Source organism: Loxodonta africana, chromosome 11 (genome assembly GCF_030014295.1).
Source record: "Loxodonta africana isolate mLoxAfr1 chromosome 11, mLoxAfr1.hap2, whole genome shotgun sequence".
Lineage (NCBI taxonomy): Eukaryota > Metazoa > Chordata > Mammalia > Proboscidea > Elephantidae > Loxodonta > Loxodonta africana.
The window spans coordinates 98,342,515-98,361,872 of NC_087352.1; the positions used below are offsets into that span (position 1 = coordinate 98,342,515).

At 37.9% G+C, this 19,358-nt stretch overlaps 1 protein-coding gene across 2 annotated transcripts in view; it reads left to right on the forward strand.

Moving 5' to 3' along the window:
• YES1 (YES proto-oncogene 1, Src family tyrosine kinase) overlaps positions 1-19,358 on the forward strand; it is a 116,652-nt gene that overhangs the window by 12,501 nt on the left and 84,793 nt on the right. Inside the window, exon 1 of one of the 2 annotated variants that reach the window (XM_003406378.4) lies at positions 4,025-4,143. The exons of the other annotated variant lie outside the window; for it this stretch is intronic. The gene's annotated coding sequence lies outside the window, so the exon portion shown is untranslated. Of the gene's footprint in view, positions 1-4,024; positions 4,144-19,358 lie in introns of those variants that run through there. 2 annotated transcript variants of the gene reach the window in all.

Genomic DNA, 19,358 nt, shown 5'->3' on the forward strand with positions numbered 1-19,358 from the left:
CACTCTAAGGAATCTTGAGTGAAACATCTGTGGTTACTGCATGAATTTTTAGTGAGGAGCTATTTAGAGCAGGAATGTCAGCTAAGTAGCACACATATCGTCATCCCTTCCTCCCATGCCCGTCAGCAGACTTTGCCAGCTGACTATTGGCACTTACCTACATTCAAAAGTATTTAATAAGTGCCTACTATGTGCCAAGCAGGAGTCCTGTGGCACAGTGGTTGAGCACTTAGCTGATAACCAAAAGGTCAGCAGTTGAAACCCACCAGCTGCTCTGTGGGAAAAAGATGTGACAGTCTGCTTCCGTAAAGGTTTATGGCCTTGGAAACCATATGGGGTAGTCAACAGCAACAGTATTGGTTGTTTTTTTTAGGTGCCAAGCATTGTTCTAGATGCTTGGGATAACCGTAATAACCAAAACAAAGATCCGCCTACCCTCACGGAGCTTATATTTAGTGGCAACCATTCCGTTCTTTTAGAGTTGGCATAACGCTTAAAATCTGGCTGCCAACCCTAACCCTAAAGACTTAATAAACATAGGCAGTGATGGATGTTGAGCTGATATGTGGAGTTGTATTGTATTTATCCTGTGTGGGATAGTATATGCTACAAAATCAAGCTAGTATTGCAACCAGAAAGCAATGCTCCAGGTTATTAGAGGAGAAAAAGGGTACATCCTTAAATACAATTGAAGACATAAAAGAAGGAAACCAAAGAAGAAAAGACTTCCAAGGTGGTGAAGGAAATCCTTGTCAGTGGAAGAACATGACACAGTGGCAGAAGGGTAGCAAACCTAATTTCCATTTGGAGCTCTGGATGAGACTCTTCATCCGGAGAGTGAAGAACTCATGTAACAGTAAAGAAGATTTATAGGAACAGGCCAGGATGGAATAATCTTCCTGTTTCCCCCAGGAGGAAGTGAAGTGGTAGTTGAGTTTGTACCAAAACCAAACCCAGTGCCGTCGAGTCAATTCCGACTCATAGAGACCCTTTGGGACAGAGTAGAACTACCCCATAGAGTTTCCAAGGAGCTCTCCTGGTGGATTCGAACTGCCGATCCTTTGGTTAGCAACCGTAGCACTTAAGCACTACGCCACCAGGGTTTCCAAGTTTGTACCAAGGGGTAGGAAATTGCCATCCTGCCAATGGGGCAGGTTAGAAAGAGTGCTCTGTGTCTGCAGCATGTGTATGAGATGTGATGGAGAACCATTTAGACAGCGCAGACCTTTCACCTGTTTCTACTCACTCATCTGGGAATAAATGATATCAGTAGTAGAATCAGTGTTGTAGAGTAGAAATTGATCCACCTTTTGAGTCCGCGTCTCATATCTTGAGTACAAGCTATATGTAATATGTACCCTGTAAGTAAGTCACTTAAATTGTTTAAGCCTCATTTTTGTTCATCTGTTTACTGCCCTACCTACTTTGCAGGGCCATTGTGAGTTCATTCATTCATGCATTCAAGTCAATTATTATTTATATAGTTTCTGATTTAGTCCAGGAGTACCTAGATCTGTCTACCTGTGCACAAGGTCCCTGTTCTTGTAGAGGTTTCACATAAAAGGGAAAGAAAACAAATAAGTGAATAAGAGCCCTTGGAGATAGGGAACATTACATCTTGGGTTTATGTTAATAGCAGGGAAGGGGATTCTAAAATCAGTAAGATTCTATGACTAAACATTCTAATGCACAGTACAACTCCTAAAGGAATAAGTAAAGGAATGGACGTCTAAAATTGCCTCAAACTTTTTAAAAGGAAAAGCCTGGGCATCACTCTGGCTAGGGAGGGATTGTGTCTGCATTTACATTGCAGTTTTAATGGCTAAAAACATACATTAATTAGCCATAACAAAGAATTCGGTGGAGGTGGTGACTGGTGGAAATTACAGTGGAGCCCGCATACTCTATACCTGACACTTCGCCCTCTCTGTCACCCCCACACCCTATCGGCCACTCCTACGGGAGCTCAGTTGTTTTTTTTAACGAATAAAATATAAGTCAGAGGAGGAATTAATAACAGACGTCAAGTAGAAGAGAGGGTCATGAACCTCTTAGGATATTGTCAAGGGATGAATAGAACTTTTAGAACGTATAAGGAGAAGAAAAATCTAATGGCAATATAGATGATTCTTAGAGATAAATTCACAGCTAGAGCACAAGGACGCCGTGGATCTACAACTTAGGAAAGCTGAAATAGGGAACAGAGAACACCTAGTATAGCTCCTTTTTATCTTCTAATTTCTGTAACAAGAGAATGTTCTTCAGTTGAGAAAAGGTAGAACAAAAAATAAGAAAATAGAAAGTGAAAGGGTAGCTAGCTTTAAATGAATTCTAGCCCGTAGGTCCAGAAGAATTATACCTTAAGGTTCTGAAAGACATTTCTGATATTCCCAGGGCTCCATCACTCATAGAGAAATCATGAAGACAGGTGGATATCTCAGAAGAAGAAATTATTAAACCATGCCTTTTAAAGGGTGAATTTTAGTAAATGTGAACACTAAAAGTTTCCTTTGATTCCTGGTAAAATTGCAGAACAGTTTAGTAAGCAGATAGTTTGTTGCCACTTATAAACAGTTCAAAGATTATAAAGAAGTAATTTTTAACAATTACACTCTTCCAGCAGTACCTCATTCAGTCATTGAAGCGCCTCTCTCTGGAGTTAGAGTAAATGCTGATCTCGATCCTCGCTCTGTCATTTGAGTCTTCTTTGTGTCGGTGAGCGGTCGGACCTGCTGAGCTTAGTTTCCGTCAAACAGTAAAGTTCGGTGATTCTTTTTCTACTTCACTCTCTTGTTTTATTTTCCCCTTTCCGTAATTAAGCCTTCTAATGACACGATTAGCATTGCTTTATCTTTTTGGTGGTTTTCAGAGCCAGAGCTATTAACAGGTTTAAAGCTCCATTTCCAGATTTTTTTTAAAGGAAGATTGAACTGGAATATATAAGCATGCTTGTTTATCCATAATAATTCTGAAAACATTGATGTGTTTTTATTTTTGTTATATATGTGAAATATATACATTTATTCTATATTTCACATATATAATTAACAAAAATAAAAGTAGAATAATGTTTGCAGAACTATTATGGATAATAATGTTATTGGATTTATTACATATTATTTTTATTAATCCATTATTGTGGATTGACACGATGGCAGCAACAGTGGACTCAAACATAGCAGTGATTGTGAGGACGAGGCGGTGTTTTGTTCTGTTGTACATAGAGTCACTATGAGTCGGAACCAACTCGACGGCACCTAACAACAACATATATGTGAATAAAAATACCTTAAAGTCATTTAATTTGCTTTTTCATTTGGAGGCTATGGCGCATTTTTCCATGTGTTCATAACCTTTGCCATTTTGTTCATAACCTTTTTTCATAAATTTGTTTATAGTTTTGCATAGTTTTGTTCATAACCTTTGCCAGTTTTGCAGTTGGGTCATTTGTCCTTTTCTTACTGATTTGTAGGGATGCTTCTTATAATACGAATAGCAAATCTTTTGTTTTACGTATTACAAACACTGTCCATATCTGTGCTTTTCTGTATTTTGTTTAATACCTTCCTTATATCTTTCATTAAAAAAGAAAATTTAAAATAAATTTCCTCGTATACCTTTGGAATTTTCATGTTTTGAGAATACTTTCCCTAACTGAAGATAATTTTTAAAATTCTACTTATAGGTTTCTGTTATGTTTTATGCTGTAAATCATTTAGTTCTTTACCCTGGAATATATAGCTAACCAGTGCTTATTTATTAAGTCCATCCTTTTCTACTTATTCAAAATGCCACCTTTAAAATTCATAAATTCATTCACTGTCAGGTCTGTTTCTGGGCTGTCTTCCTTGCCCAGGGATTTGGTTGTCTGTTCCTGTGCCAAAACCACATAAGTGGTGATCACAGCAACAACAGCACCAGCATTATATTGAGTATTTACTATACGCCAGTTACAGTCGTAAATAACTTATCTTCATTTCTCACAAAACCCTATAAGTTACATATTCTTGCTTTTTTTATTTTTGCAGATGAAGAAATGAGGCTTCAAGAGGTTAACTTATCCAAGTTACAATTGGGGACTGTAACCCAAGTCTGTCTCTAACTCCAGAGCCTGTACCCTTAACCACTAGGCTGTGATACCTGGTAGGACAAACACTTTCCCTCCCCACCCCCAAAGGAAGTTTGGCTATTCTTATGCATTTACTTTTCCATATGAACTTCGTTGTGATTTTGATGTTGATAATGTTAATTATGTAGATTTATTTAGGAAGAATAGACATCTTTATAATAATGAATCTTACCATCTGAGAAATGTGATATGTTTCCATTAATTGAGGCTGTCCTTTATATAGTCACAATTTTTTTTTTTCTTGATTTAGACAGAACATTTTTTTGTTAAGCTTATTCATAGGTATCATTTTGTGTGTGGTTTTTAAAAAACTTGTTATTGGAAAGAAGAGTGTTAAGAAAAAGCACCAAGAACTCCTGGACACGCCTCGCCCAGATTGACCAGTTGCTAACATCTTGCCACGTTTGCATTCTCATTCCTTCCTTGTGTACATGTGTATGTATTTTTTCGTGGACCACTTGAAAGTTAGTTGCAAACATTATGTCTCAGTATCCTTAAATATTTCCAAAAAACAAGGACATTCTCTTATACAACCGCGGTACAGTTATTGAATTCAGGAAATCTTGCATCACAGTCCATAATCAGATTTTCCCAGCTGTCCAAATAATGTCCTTTAGAACAAAAATCCCATATCCAATCCAGGAACACTTGTTGAAGTTAAATGTCACATCTCCTTAGTCTCCTCTAATCTGAACAGTTTCTCAGCCTTTATCTTTCACGACATTAATATTTTTGAAAAGGCACACAACTCGTTATATAAAATGTATGTCACTGGGGATTTGTCTGATGTTACCTTGTGATTAGATTCAGATTGTAAATTTGAGGCTGGAATACTACATAAAAGGTGTTGTGTTCTTCCTAGCTCATTAGGCACACTGTGTTAGTTTGTCCCATTATTGACAATACTAACTCTGATTGCTTAGTTAAGGTGATATCTGTCAGGTTTCTCCACTGTAAAGTTAGCATTCTTCTCTTTTTAACTATTAAGTGCTCTGTGGGGAAATAGTTTTAACTTCTATCGATGATTCTTACCTGCACTGATTATTGCAAAATAATGTTTTTCCAGTTCTGCTATTCCTTCTACATTTATTGGTTAGGATTCTGTAAGGAAGAACCTTCTGTTTTCCCCCATTTATTTATTATCACAGTAACTTACGGATTTTTTAAAACTGTGGTAAAATATGTATAATATAAATCTGCCATTTACCCTTTTTTTTAAAAATTGTTCTTTAGGTGAAAGTTTACAGAGCAAATTAATTTCTCATTAAACAATTAATACAGAAATTATTTTGCAGCATTGCTTGCCAACCCCACGATGTGTCAACACTCTCCCCTTCCCCGCCCTAGGTTCCTGTTTCCATTCGTCCAGTGTTCCTGTCTGTTCCTGCCTTCTCACCGTTGCTTTTTGGCTAGCGTACCTATTTAGTCTTGTGTGCCTGATTGAACTACAAAGCATGTTCCTCGCTTGTCTTATTGCTTGCTCTATAGACCTGTCTGATCATTAGCTGAAGGGTGAACCTCGAGAATGACTTCAGTACTGAGTTAAAAGGGTGTCTGGGGGGGGGCCATACTCTTGGGGTTTCTCCAGTCTCTGTCAGACTGGCAAGTCTGGTCTTTTTTTTGTGACTTTGACTTTTGTTCTACATTTTTCTCCCACTCTGTCCCGGAACCTCTATTGTAATCTCTGTCAGAGCAGTCAGTGGTGGTAGCCATCTAGTTGTTCTGGGCTCCGTCTGGCTGAGGTTGTGGTAATTGTGGCTTGTTACTCCTTTGGACTGGTCTTTCCATTGTCTTTGGTTTTCTTCATTCCTCTTTCTTCCCAGCCAGGGTGGGACAAGTAGATTCACCTCAGGTGGCTTTTCAAACCCCAGAAGCTTCTCATCACAGCCAGATGTGGGACATTTTCTTTATAAACTATGTTGTGCCAATTGAGTGAGATGTTCCCCTAAGACCATGGTCCCCAGCCCTCAGCCCAGTAATTTGGTCACTCAGAAAGTTTGGATGTGCCTTTGAAGCTTCTGTGACTTTGCCTTGGTCAAGATGTACTGAATTCGCCAGTATTGTGTACTGTCTTACCCTTCACCAAAGTCACCACTTATCAGGTATCTAGTTAGTGTTTTTCCCTACCCCTACCTCGTAACCATCAAACATGGTTTCTTTCTGTATATAAACCATTTCTTGAGTTTTTATAATAGTGGTCTCACAGGAATCGACTCGACGGCAGTGGTTTTTGTACGTTATTTGTCCCTTCATGATTGCCTTACTTCATGAAGCACAACATCTTCCAGTTTGATCCATCTTGTGAGATGTTTCGCAGATTCAGCATTGTTCTTTATTGTTGCATAATATTCCATTGTGTGTATGTACTATAGTTCGTTCATCCATTCATCTGTTGATGGACACTTGGGTTGTTTCCATCTTTTTGCCTTTGTGAATAATGCTGCAATTAGTGTGTGTTTGCTTATGTCTATTCTTGTGATGGAAACCCTGGTGGCGTAGTGGTTAAGAGCTATGATTGCTGACCCAAATGTCAGCAGTTGAGATCCACCAGGAGCTCCTTGGAAACTCTGTAGGGCAGTTCTACTCTGTCCTATAGGGTCACTATGAGTTGGAATCGACTCAACAGCAACGGGTTTTTTTTTTATTATTATTGTGATTATTATTGTGACAGCTCTTACATCTCTAGGATATATTCCTAGGAGTAGGATTGCTGAACCATATGGTATTTCTATTTCTAGCTTTTTAAGGAAGCATCATATTGTTTTCCAAAACAGTTGTACCATTTTGCATTCCCTCCAGCAGTGCATAAGAGTTCAGTCTCCCTGCAATTTCTTTCTGTTTTTTTATGTTTGTGCTAGTAATGTTGGGGTGAGATGGTATCTCATTGTAGGTTTGATTTCCATTTCTCTAATGTCTAATGATTGTGAGCATTTCCTTACGTGTCTGTTAGCCGCCTGAATGCCTTTCTTTGGTGAAGTGTGTGGTCATATCCTTTGCCCATTTTTTAACTGGATTGTCTTTTTGTTGTAGAGGTTTTGGATTTTCCAGTAGATTTTAGAGATTAGACCTTTTTTGGATATGTCAAAGACAGAAATTTTTTCCCAGTCCGTAGGTTGTCTTTTCACTCTTTTGGTAAAGTCTTTTGATAAGCATACTCATTGCCGTTGAGTTGATTCCGACTCATAGCTACCCCGTAGGACAGAGTAGAACTGCCCCATAGAGTTTCCAAGGAGCGCCTGGCAGATTCGAACTGCCGACCCTTCGGTTATCAGCCATAGCACATTAACCACCGTGCCACCAGGGTTTCTTTGATAAGCATAGTATTTAATTTTTAGAAGATCCCCGTTATCTGGCTTATCTTCTGGTGTTTGTGTATTGGTAGTAATGGTTTGTATCCTATTTATGCTGTACAGTTAGGGCTGCTAGCATTGACCTTATTTTTTCTTCTGTGATCTTCATAGTTTTTGTTTTGTATTTAGGTCTTTGATCCATTTTGAATTAGCTTTTGTATGTGGTGTGAAGTATGGATCTTCTTAATTTTTTTACAGATGGACATTCAGTTTTGCCAGCACCATTTGTTAAAAAGACTGTTTTTCCCCATGTAATACACTTCAGGCCTTTGTCGGAGATCAGGTGGCTATAGGTAGATGGATTTACATCTGAATTCTCGATTCTGTTCCATTGCTCAGTGTTTCTGTTGTTGTACCAGAACCAGGCTGTTCTGATAAGCATACCCATGGCCATTGAGTCGATTCCTACTCATTGCGACCCTGTAGGACAGAGTAGAACTTAGCTGTATAATCAGTTCTGAGGTCAGGAAGTGCGAGGCCTACTTTGTTGTTGTTCTTCAATGGTGCTTTACTTATCTGGGGCCTCTTTCCTTTCCGTATAAAGTTAATGATTAGTTTTTCCATTTTGTTAAAGAATGCTGTTGGTATTTGGATCGGAATTGCATTGTATTTGTAGATTGTTTTTGGTAAAATGGATATTTTCACAATGTTGAGTCTCCCTGTCCATGAACATGATATGCTTTTCCATTTATGTAGGTCTCTTTTGCTTTCTTGCAGTAGTGTTTTATAGTTTTCTTTGTATAGGTCTTCTATGTCTCTGGTTAGATTGATTCCTTAAGTATTTTTTTTTAGGGGCTATTATAAATGGTATCGTTTTCCTAATTTCCTTTTCATTGTTCTCTTTATTGGTATCTGGGAATCCAACTGATTTTTGTGTGTTTATCTTTTATCCTGCTACTCTGCTGGATCTTTCTCTTAGTTCCAGTAGTTTTCTTGTAAAGGTCTTTGGGTTCTCTAGGTATAGTATCATATCATCCACAAATAGATATAGTTTTACTTCTTCCTTACCAATTTGGTTGCCCTTTCTTTCTTTTTCTTGCCTTATTGGTCTAGCTAGGACTCCCAGCACAGTGTTAAATAGGAGTGGTGATAAAGGGCATCCTTGTCCTGTTCCCATTCTCAGGGGAAGTGTTTTCAGCCCTTCTCCACTGAAAATGATGTTGGCTGTTGGTTTTGTATAGATGTCCTTTATTATATTGAGTGATTTCCTTTGTGTTTTATTGAGAGTTTTTACAAGGAATGGGTGTTGGACTTTATTGAATGCCTTTTCTACATCAGTTGAGATGATCATGTGATTCTCGTTTTGTTTATGTGGATTACGTTGGGTGATTTTCTAATTTTGAACCAACCTTGCATACCTGGTATGAATCCCACATGGTTGTGGTATATTATTTTTTTTGATATGGTGCTGAATTCTGTTGGCTGCAATTTTGTTGAGAATTTTTGAGTATTTCATGAGAGACATTGGTCTGTAATTTTTTTTTTTTTTTTTGTGGTGTGTTTGCCTGGTTTTAGTGTCAGAGTTATGCTGGCCTCACAGAATGAATTTGAGAGTATCCCCCCTTCCCTGTTCTAGTCATTTACCCATTTTTACGGCTATAATTTAGCGACATTAATTATATTCCCAGTGTTGTACAGCCATTACCACTGTTTGTTCCCAACGCTTTTAATCATCCCAAATAGAAACTCTGGGTCCGTTAAAAATTAAGTCCCCATTTCCTCTTCCCCCAGCCCATAAAAAAAAAACTGCTAATCTGTTTCTTTGCATTTGTTTGTTTTATACATTCCATAGATACTCTGTCTAGAGTGTTGTAGGTATTTCGTGCAAGTAGGATTATACAATATTCATCCTTTTGTGTTTGATTTATTTCATTTAACATAGTGTTTTCAGGGTTCTTCCATGTCATAGCATGTATTAGAACTTCATTCCTTTCTCTTTTTGACGGAATAATATTCCATTGTATGTGTATACAGGTAGTCCCCGACTTATGACAGGGTTCTGTTCCAACAACTCCATTGTAAGTTGGTTCTGATGTAAGTCGACTGCCTTTTTTTTCGTTTGTTTCCATTATTGTTGCCTTTCATTATCAGTGTCTTTATAAATCTGATCTTTATTTGCCTTTGGGGGTTGGAAGCATTATGTATTAACTTACAGATATTTTTAATGCATACATACATAGGTAAAAAACAGACAAATCATAAAAATCTCCAATGAAGAAGAGTTGAACAATGTTGGCATTTTGTCAGTTGCAGTAATAACCCCATTTGTGGAAGATACTGGATCATCTGGATTATCCCTGAGAATGGGGATAGTGTTTCTAGTCAGAAAATTAGTGAGAGTTGTCTGTATGGTCCTTTTCTTTTTTCTGTATATATTTCATGGTAACATCTTACTGGTACCCAAATCTGCCTAATTTCTTTAGCAAAGTGATCAGCGCTTGGATCCATGTTTTCAAGCAACTAAAGCCCCTCATTTAGTTTAAAAAAAAAAAAAAATTCAGCTAATCCTTTCACTAAAATTTTTTGGTAACTTCTTTCCTTTTTCTTCTTCATTATTTCTTTATTCTTCAGTATTTCTTTCATCTTCAAAAGCCATTAAATCCTAATCCATCAATTCCCCTTCTTCGTGATCTATAAGCTGTTCCACATCGGCAATATCAAGTTCTGAATTCAGTGTTCTTGCCATATGGATGATTTTTGTCTTACCACCCTGATAAAATGCTTGGAGCATGTTCACATAACTCAGCAATTTTTTCCAAATTTCCTGCATGCATTTTCCCATAACTTCCTCCAAGAAAGATGCAGTGTTCCAAATACACTGAAGAAAAAATAGACAGTTGTAAGTGCAGTTCATCATAACTCAGGTATGTCATAAATCAGGGACTACCTGTACTACTTTCTCAAGCCGAAAGTACTGAGGGAAAAATTCATTTCTGGAGTTGCAGTACTGAAGGGTTCTATGGGCAAAATATTGGACAGTGCCGTAAGCATCAAAAGGAGATGGAAGGAATACACCAGTGGTATTGAAGGAAGCTGCACTAAAGCCATTGGCTAGAAGCAGGGCTCCAGGAATTGATGGAATACCAATTGAGATGTTTAAACAAACAGATGCATTGCTAAAGGTGCTCACTTGTATATGCCAAGAGATCCATATTTGTGCCCATTCCAAAGAAAGGTGATCCAACAGAATGTGGAAATTATCAAACAATGTCATTAATATCACACACAAATAAAATTTTGCTGAAGATACTTCAAAAGCAGTTGCAGCAGTACATTGACAGGGAACTGCCAGAAATTTAAGCTGGATTCAGAAGGAAACATGGAACATTGCTCATGTCAGATGGATCTTGGCTGGAAACAGAAAATACAAGAAAGATGTTTACCTGTGTTTTATTAACTATGCAAAGGCATTTGACTGTGTGAATCATAACAAATTATAGGTAACATTGCAAAGAATCAGAATTCCAGAACACTTAATTGTGCTCCCGTGCAAAACCTGTAATAGACCAAGCAGTAGTCATTTGAACAGAACGAGGGAATACTATGTGGTTTAAAATCAGGAAAGGTGTGCATCAGGGTTGTATCCTTTCACCATACTTATTCAGTCTGTATAGGGTCGATGAGTCAGAATTGACTCAACTGCAACGGGCAGGTAACAGGTATTCAATCTGTATGCTTAGCAAATAGTCTGAAAAGATGGACTATATGAAGAAGAACATGGCATCAGGATTGGTGAAAGACTCATTAACAACCTGTGACATGCAGATGATACAACCTTGCTTGCTGAAAGTGAAGACGACTAAGCAATTACTGATGAAGATCAAAAACTACAGCCTTCCGTGTGGATTACACCTCAATATAAAGAAAAAAAAAACCTTCACAACTGTATCACTAAGAAACATCATAATACACAGAAGAGATTGAAGTTGTGCAGGATTTCGTTTTACTTGGATCCACAATTAACACTCATAGAAGCGGCAGTCAAGAAATCAAACAGTGTATTGAATGGGACAAATCTGCTGTTAAAGACCTCTTTTAAGTGTTAGAAAGGAAAGATGTCACTTTGAAGTCTGAGGTGTGCCTAACCTAAGCCGTGATATTTTCAGTAGCCTCATATGCATATGAAAGCTGGAGAGTGAATAAGGAAGACCAAAGAAGAATTGATGCCTTTAAATTATGGTTTTGGCAAATAATGTTGAATATGCCATGGCCTGCCAGAAGAACGAACAAGCCTGTCTTGAAAGAAGTACAGCCAGAGTGCTCCTTGGAAGCAAGCATGACGAGACTTTATCTCACGTCCTTTGGACATGTTATTAGGAGGGATCATTCCCTGAAGAAGGACATCATACTTGGTGTAGTCGACTGTCAGTGAGAAAGAGGAAGACCCTCGACGAGATGGATTGACACAGTGGATGCAACCATGGGCTCAAACATACCGATGATTCTGTGGATGGCACAGAACTGGGCAATATTTCATTCCATTATGCATGTGGTCGCTATGAGTCAGAACCGACTGTATGGCACCTAACAACAACAACAACCTGTACTACATTTTGTGTACCCATTTATCTGTTGATGGACATTTGGGTTGTTTCCACCATTTCACTATCGTGAATAATATTGCAATGAACATTGGTGTACAGGTATCTGTGTGAGTCCCTGTGTTCAGTCCTTTTGGATACATACCTAGAAGTGGAATTGTTGGATCATTTGGTAATTCTATGTTTAACTTTTAGAGGGACCGCCACACTCTTGTCCACAGATGTTGGACCTTTTTATATTCCTGCCAACAATGGATGAAAGTTCCAATTTCTTCATATCCTTGCCAATATTTGTTGTTTTCCATTTTTCTGATAATAGCCATCTGGGTGGAGGTGAAGTGGTATTTCATTTTGGTTTTGATTCGCATTTCATTGAGCCTCTTTTTATGTGCTTCTTGGCCATTTCTATATCTTCTTTGGTGAAAAGTCTGTTCAAGTCCCTTGCCCATTTTTTGATGGATTTTGTTGTTGTTGAGTTGTAGGAATTATTTATATTACCTGGGCATTAAACTCTTATCAGGTATAAAACCCAGTATAGATTTCCAAATAATTTCTTCAATTCTGTGGGTTGTCTTTTCACTTTCTGCCCAAAGGTTTTTGATTTTGATGATGTCCAATTTGTCTTATTTTTTGTTGTTGTTTTGTTGTTATTTGTGCTTTTGGTATCGTATCTAAGAATTCATTGCCAAATACAAGGTCTTCTAAGAGTTTTATGGTTTTTAGCTCTTTTATTTAGGCTGTTGATCCATTTTGAGTTAATTTTTGTATATGGTGTGAGGTAGGGATCCAGTTTCATTCTTCTGCATGTGAAAATCCAGTTGTCCCAGCACCATTTGTCGAATAGACTGTTCTTTCCCCCGTTGAACATACTTGCACTCATGTTGAAAATTAATTAGCCGTAGATGTCTGGGTTTATTTCTGGACTCTAAGTTCTATTCCATTGGTCTATGTCTATTCTTATACTAGTGCCACACTGTTTTAATTATTGTAGCTTTGTAGTATGTTTTGGAATCTGGACATTTGAGTTCTTTTCCTTTGTTTTTTGTTTTTCTATCCTTCCCTACGATGTGTCAGCACTCTTCCCTTCTTGACCTTGGGTTTCCCATTACCGGCTTTCTTGTCCCCTCCCTCCTTCTCATCCTTGCCCCTGGGGCGGTGTGCCCATTTAGTCTTGTATTATGGGCCTGTTTAATCTTTGGCTGAAGGGTGAGCCTCAGGAGTCACTTCAGTACTGAGTTAAAAGGATGTCTGGGGGGCCATACTCTCAGGGTTTTTCTGTTAGGCCAGTAAGTCTGGTCTTCTTTTCTGTGTGTGTGAGTTAGAATTTATTCTATATTCTTGTGCAGCTATGTCTGGGAACCCGTATTGTGATCCCTGTTAGGGCAGTTGATGATGGTAGCTGGGCACCATCTAGTTGTGCTGGACTCAGTCTGGTGGAGGCTGTGGTAGTTGTGGTCCCTTAGTCATTTGGGTAAATCTTTCCCTTGTGTCTTTGGTTTTCTTCATTCTCCCTTGCTCCTGATGGGGTGAGACCAGTGGAGTATCTTAGATGGCTACTTACAGGCTTTTAAGACCCCAGACGCTTATCGCCAAAGTAAGATGTAGCCCATTTTCTTTATAAACTATGTTACGCCAGTCGAGCTAGATGTTCCCCTGAGACTCTGTGTCTATCATCATGTACCGTTCATCTTTCCTGTTTTTTTTTTTTTTAAATCTTGTTGTGGTAAATATATTTGAAAATCTTTTTAAATAAAATATTTTTTAAAAAATATTTTAACTATTTTTAAGGGCAAAATTCAGTGACAAATTACATTCACCATGTTGTGCAGCCATCACAACTCTCTATTTTCAGTAGTCTTATATCATCACAAACAAACTCAATACCCCTTAAGGAGTAACTTCTTGTTTATCCCTCCCCCCAGCTGCTGGTAACCACTAAAAAACTTTTGTCTCTATGAATTTGCATACTAGATTTTTTAGATTTTTTTTTTTGTGGTTACCATGGGGATAACATTTAACATTTTAATATATAACCTAGTTTAAATTGATACCAGCTTAATTTCAGTAACATACAAAAACTCTTACTATATGGTCTCCCCCATTTATGTTGTCACAAATTTTACATCTTTATGCATTGTTTAAGTTATATGTATACAATTTATATTTTATATATATATACACACACACACAAGGAGCCCTGGTGGCACAGTGGCTAAAGCGCTTGGCTGCTGACAAAAGGCGAGCAGTACAAACCCACCATCCGCTCTGCGGGAGAAAGATGTGGAAGTCAGCTTCCTTAAAGATTTCAGCCTTGGAAACCCTATGGGGCAGTTCTACCGTGTCCTATAGGGTTGCTGTGTCAGAATCAACTCGATGGCAGTAGGTTTAGTTTTTTGTATAGTATATCGTATATAAACAATCGGTATGAGTTGGAATCGACTCAACGGCAGTGGGTCGGGTATTGTATATAAATTGTATACATCAATTTATAATAATTATTTTTTATGCGTTTGTCTCTTTTATCATGCAACATAACAAGTAGAATTACAAACCAAAAGTACCACAAAACAGGCCTTTATATTTATCCATAAAATTACTTCTACTGTGGATCTCTTTTTTTTTTTTTTTTTTAATACAGCTTGGAGTTACTGTCTGGTGTATTTCATTTCAACCTGAAGGACTCTCTTTACCAATTCTTACAGGTCAGCTCTCATGGTGATGATTTCCCTAAGCTTTTGTTTATCTGGGAATGTCTTAATGTCACCCTAATTCTTCAAGGACAGATTTGCCAGTTCTTTTCTTTCAGCACTTTAAATATGTCATCCCACTGCCTTCTCGTCTTCATGGTTTCTGAGAAAAATTTTCACCATAAATCTTACTGAGAAACCCTTGTATGTGAAGATTTGTTTCTTTTTTGCGCTTTCAATATTCTCTCTTTGTATTTGGTTTTTGAGAGTTTGGTTCGAATGTGCCTCAGTGAGATTCTCTTTGCATTTGTCGTACTTGTGGTTTGTTGAGCTCCTTGTATATGTAGATTCTTATCTTTTATCAAATTTAGGACACTTTTGAGCATTATTTCTTCAAATATTTTTTGAGACCCTTTGTTTTTCCTCCTTCTGGGACTCCCGTAATGTGTATGTTGGTTCACTTGAATGGTATTTCACAAGTCCCTTAAGCTCTTTTCATTTTTTGTTTTTGCTCCTTAGACTTGATAATTCCAATTTTCCTGTCTTCACATTTCCTTATTCTTTTTTCTCCCAGCTCAAATCTCCCGTTGAACTCTTCCGGTGAAAATTTTATTTCCATAATTTTGCTTTTCAGCTCCAGTAAATTCTGTTTGGTTCCTTCCCCCCTCCCCACCACCCTGGGTGGAAGATCTTGAGTTTTATAGCAAACCCTATTGTATAGACCCAGGGCTTAGCCCCCCTGGATGCCCCACTGCCCCCCACCCATGCCAGGCTACCTTCTCCCCTTTCCCCAAGCAGCCTCATCCTTAAGCCTGTCACGATCCCTGTGTCCTGCTTCTCTCTGGCCTTCGGTCCACACAGCCACTCTGCCCTGTTTGGCTCCTTTTTATAATCTCTGTTTTTATATTGACATTCTTGTTTTGTTCATATATCACTTTCCTGATTTCTTTTCGTTGTTTGTCCATGTTTTCCTTCAGCTTTTTGAGCATATTTAATAATGTTTTAAAGCCATTGACTAATAAGACCATTATCTGGCCTTCTACTTGGATGGTTTATGTCACTTTATTTTGTTCTTCTGAATGGATCATCCCCTCCTGTTTTGTGCACACTTTGTGTATTTTTTGTTGAAACTGGGACATTTGAATGTTATAATGTGGTAACTCTGAAAATCAGGTTATTTTCCCTTCCCCAGGGTTTGCTGTTTTTTATTTAATTATTTAAGGCCTGTCTTAGTTATCTAGTGCTGCTATAACAGAAATACCACAAGCGAACGGCTTTAACAAGCAGAAATTTATTCTCTAACAGTCTAGGAGGATAGAAGTCTGAATCCAGGGTGCCAGCTCCAGGGGAAGGCTTTCTCTCTCTGTCGACTCTGGGGGAAGGTCCTTGTTATCAGCCTTCCCTGGTTGAGGAGCTTCTCAGAGCAGGGACTCTGGGTCCAAAGGACACATTATTCTCCTGGCTCTTACTTCTTGGTGGTATGAGGTCCCTTTTATATCTCAAAAGGGATTGACTTAAGATACAACCAAATCTTGTAGATTGAGTCTTACCTCATTTCCATAACGGCCTCTAATTCTGCCTCATTAGCATCATAGAGGTAGGATTTACAACACACAGAAAAATCACATCAGGTGACAGAATGGTGGGCAGTCACACAATACTGAGAATCACGGCCTAGCCAAGTTGACGCACGTTTTTGGGGGACACAGTTCAATCCATAACAAGACCATAGTTGACCATTTGTTTAGTGACTCCTCCGAACTATTTTTACAAAGAACACCTTTACTGGACATGTGTGAACACTGAATTTTCGGTTCCTTAGCTTGTAATTAGCTAGTTTTTTGGCAGACATTTGCTTCAATGCCGGGGACCAAAAAAACAAAAGCAAAAAAACTCTTCTAATCTTTGCAAATTGGTTGTTTGTCTGGGACTTCCTTCAGTACTTACCTAGGCTTGCACTGAGCTTAGGACTCAGTCAAAGGTGAAGGTGTAGGGCCTTCATGGGTAATGTCTGAGCATGCGTTTGCTCAGGGCATGTGTATGACTTCCTAATTCCCCTGTATATGTGATGCTTTTGAAAGCCTTAATTAAAAAAAAAAATTGTCCCTGGCTGCTGCTTCCAGTTTTTAGGTGCTTGTTGTATGCCTTAATCACACTCTTTGGTCCCAGGTTACTGTAGGTGGTTACAGCCTTGGGTTGTTGTCTTCTGTCCCTCAGCCCTGGCTCCAGGACTGGCCAAACTGAGATGAGCACCTTGCTTCAGCTCCCAGGCTCATCTAGTCCCTACCTTGCTCTAGCCTTGGCATCTGCCATCTGTCTTAAGGAACACTGGTTCCTTTTAGCAGGTGTGTGTAGTTTTGAATGATTTATTTTTTAATTATATTTTATAACTGGTTATTTTGGATATATAAAAAAGCTACTTTTATGTATGTTTTTGTAACTGCTCTACAGAAATCTCTTGTCTGATGGTTTTTCATTTAATTATCTTCATTTTTTTCCAATAAATAATCATGTTATTCAGAAATAATCATTATAATTCTGATTCATTTCCATTATCTGCCCGTCATATTTTGCTCTCATGTCTAATTACATTGGTTAGCATTTCAAGAACAGGTTAAATAATCGTTGCAGATTTTAATGAGACTATTTTTTGGGTTTGTCAGCCAGCCACTGATTTGAGCTTTAGCTTTAAATTTCTAATATCATGGAAGTGGTCTTCTGTTTTTATTTTCTTAGGGCTTTTATTTTTATTAAACAGGGATGAGTGCCGTTTTTTTTTTTTTTTTTTTTTTTAATTTTCTGGGCTTTTTTTAGTAAATGGTTTTTCTTGTCTTATCTTTTAATATGATGAGCTGATAATACTAACAGAATTTCTAGTACTAAATCATTCTAGCATTCTGAGAATGAGTTATATGTATTTTTAGCAGAAGAGCACAGAAGAGTGGTTATGAGCAGTGTTCAGTGCAGTAGTCACTAGCCATATGAGACTGGTGAGCGCTTTATATGTGGCTTGTCTGAATTGAGATGTGCTGTAAATTTAAAATACACACCAGATTTTGAAGGCAATATGAAAAACAACATAAAATATCTTAGTATTTTATATTGATTACGCATTGAAATGAAAATATTTTGGATATGTGAAGTTAAATAAGATGCATTATTAAAATTAATTTTACCTGCTAATTTTTTTTAAATGTGCCTGCTGGAAAATGACTCGCATTTGTGACTTAGACTGCATTTCTATTGACAGCATTGCTCCAGAGCCAGACTGCCTGACAGTATCTGTGCTCTTGGACAAGTTACATAGTCTCTCAGTGCCTCAGTTTCCTCATCTTTAAAAGGGAAGTTAAAATAACCCTTAAATCATTTGGTTGTTGTGAGGATTAAATGGGTTAACTTGTGCAGAGTACTTAGAAAAATGCTCAGCATAGGGTACCTACTCCCAGTTGCTATTCTGAATAAGAGTGCAAGTTGTGTGAGGGCTGGGACTTTGTTTTGTTCTCTGCTCTCTCTCCACTTTTGAGGCTCTCAATAAATATTTTTTGAATAAGTGAACGAATACAGAGAATTTTTTAGTAGCCTTGGTAATGGTTGGGAAGGAGGTTGCTTGATAACCTAGAATATCTGTTAAAAAGCACTGCAATTAGTGATCTAAGTGGTGGGAAGGAAGAGGCTGCTGCTGGTCGTTGCTGGTTATGGTGTATTGGGATCTTTAGTGTAGTTGCTTCCCCAGAAAAGCTGTCTAATTAGTCAGTCACTGATGAGCGCTGGTATTTGCTGTGGGTAGTTGTCCAGCAGAGAATTCCTAAGGGTAGGAAGAGAGATTAACCTGACCCAAACCGCTCCACTGTTATTTCCCTTTTTCTGTCAACTTCTTGGCTCCACGGAGACCCTAAACCATCTTTGTCAGGATTTAACTGTCAGCAAAGAATAGGAAGGAAGATTTGCCTTTCTTCTATGCCTTGAAAGAGATTAAAGAACGTTTAAAAAAAAAAAAAAAGTTGATGTGGAGTCAGTTCTGACTCATGGTAACCCCGCATGTGTCAGAGTAGAACTGTGCTCCATAGAATTTTCAGTGGCTGATTTTTCAAAAGTAGATTGCCAGACCTTTCTTCTGAGGTGCCTGTGGGTATACTAGAATCTCCAGTCCTTCAGTTAGCAACCAAGTACATTAACCTTTTACACCACCCAGGGACTCCTTAAAGAGCACAGACCGATTTATTCTTGAAAGTTTCAGATAATTTACCATGAAAATATATATACTTGTGCTTTTTAAATTATTTTCATGGTTATTCATTTAGGTCTTCTATCTATTAATTTTATCAATTTTTATTTTCCTAGAAAGTCTCTATTCCATCCAGTTGTTAAGTATTTATTAGCAGAGAGCCATACGGAGTTCTCAAAATCTTTTCAAATCTTCTGTGGCTTTCGTACTCTTTTGTCTTAATTAAAAGAAAAAATAATGAGTTAGAAACAACAGAAAAAGAAAACCCAGTATGATTTACAAATAAAAATCTTGTTTTGGGGCTTATTTTGTTTTTTTCTGAGTTCTGAATACTTAATTCATTTATTTCTTCTTAGTATTATGTGTAGAAGGCTACGGATTCTGCTTTGAATATAGCCTTTGCCATAGCTCATTAATTTGGTAGAA